Consider the following 1997-nt stretch of genomic DNA (forward strand, 5'->3'; position numbering starts at 1 on the left):
ATCATAAGAATGTGTTTATTCCGGATTGTGGGGAGGTTTTTGAGAAATAATAAGGAACACACAATAATATTACGATAATATACATCCAATAAAAGAAACCCATAAAGCGTATATAATAATATAGTCCACAATGATGTGGTGGTACCTACCCTAATATATGGCAGTGAGGGATGGAGTTGGCAAAGGAAGGATGAAAGTAGAGAATATATGACCGAAATGTGAATCTTAGAAGAAATGGGGGACACCCGAGGAAGACGTGGCACGATCAAGTAAATCAAATTCTTGAGACGGGCCATGTCAAGAGTCAGAATGATAGAAGAGCACGTATAAATGTGAATAAGGCAAGCAGTGTGTGCCAAGACAGAAAATTTATATAACATTTTTTTTATAATAAACCAATGTTTATAAGACAAGGTTTTATGCATAGCACAAAGGATAACAAATTATTATAAGCAATAATTAGTCGCCTGAAATATCAATACATATTGAAAATATCTCCCGATTAAAAATAAAAGCCGCTGACGGGAATTGAACCCGCACCTTCTGATGTCAAGTCAGATGCTCTGGACCACTGAGCCACGTCGGCTTATTTCTAACATGCCAAATAATTCAATATGTACCAGTACTTCAATCAACAATTAGTGCTTATTATATTTTTTTCACCTGTAAACAACCATTTTTATTTTTGTATGAAAGGTTTTGTTAGTGCTAAATTTCCCGCTAGATGGCGTCGACTTTTAAACCATTAAATATATATGGTATATACAGGAAACCTAACAACAATATAAATGATTTTCTAGTATCTCTTGAATCTATATTACAAAAAAGTAGCCTAGATACACTCATCTTGGGGGATTTCAACATTAATGTTCTTAAAAAAAATGACACAACAAAAAAATACATCAACACTTTATTTTCATATAATTATTTCATATGTAATAATACACATCCCACGAGAGTTACGGAAACCAGCAGTTCTCTTTTAGACCATATTATATCAAATAGAGAAAACATATCTTCAACGACCTCCAATATTGATAACCAGATAAGTGATCACAGTATAATGATGTTAGACTACCAAAACTCTTTGAAACACCACTCTAACAACAGAATACCACCAAACATAAACATCAGTATCAATAAGAGGGCTCTGAGAACATATTTTGAAACCCAACCGTTTTCTCACAACACTACCAATATAACCGAAAATTTTAATCAATTTTTTAAATATATCAAAACAGCGATTGACACTTGCAAATTTAAGCCAAGGTTACGAATAGGAAACCCTAAGCAAGGTAATACACCATGGTTTGACAAAAAATTAGATCTTCTTATTAGAGAAAGAAATACTTATTACAAACAGTGGAAAAAAGATCCGCTAAACAGTCTTCTTATATCACTTAAAAATAAGTCGAGAAATTCGGTAACTAATTACAGACGTTTCGCCAAAACAAAATATTACACAGATATTTTTAAAGAAAACATACATAATCCAAGACAAACTTGGAAAACAATAAATTCAATCATAACTAACAGTCCAAAGAACTTGACAAATAAAATTGAAACTCTTACCATCAATAATATAGACATAAATGACCCGAAGCAGATATGTACAGCGTTTAATGACTTCTTTACATCGGTTGGTGAAAATCTAGCTGCGAGCATCCCATCTCATTCAGATGACGTAAATACAATAAACGTGGAACCAAAGCCATTACAGTCCCTCTACATGACCAATACAAACAAACTAGAAGTTTTAAAAATTATATCAAAACTAAAAACTAATGCATCTCCAGGGGTCGATGGTATGACAACTAACTTACTCGGATTCTGTAAAGAAAAATTAGCGGATCATCTTGTTATTCTCATTAATCAATCATTAGCGAGTGGACTGTTTCCGGATCAATTAAAGCTAGCAAAAATCGTTCCAATTCACAAAGAAGACTGCCAAAAAAATCCATCTAATTATCGTCCAATATCAATACTCCCAGTCTTTT

At 32.9% G+C, this 1997-nt stretch overlaps 1 non-coding gene across 1 annotated transcript; it reads right to left on the bottom strand.

Moving 5' to 3' along the window:
- Positions 1-513: 513 nt before the first annotated feature.
- Positions 514-586, bottom strand: TRNAS-UGA (transfer RNA serine (anticodon UGA)). Its single transcript has one exon. It is a non-coding gene; the product is annotated as a tRNA-Ser (tRNA).
- Between the last annotated feature and the right edge of the window lie 1411 nt (positions 587-1997).

This window comes from Hesperophylax consimilis, chromosome 30 (assembly GCF_061612785.1).
Source record: "Hesperophylax consimilis isolate HC1 chromosome 30, BYU_Hcon_1.0, whole genome shotgun sequence".
In the NCBI taxonomy this organism is placed as follows: domain Eukaryota; kingdom Metazoa; phylum Arthropoda; class Insecta; order Trichoptera; family Limnephilidae; genus Hesperophylax; species Hesperophylax consimilis.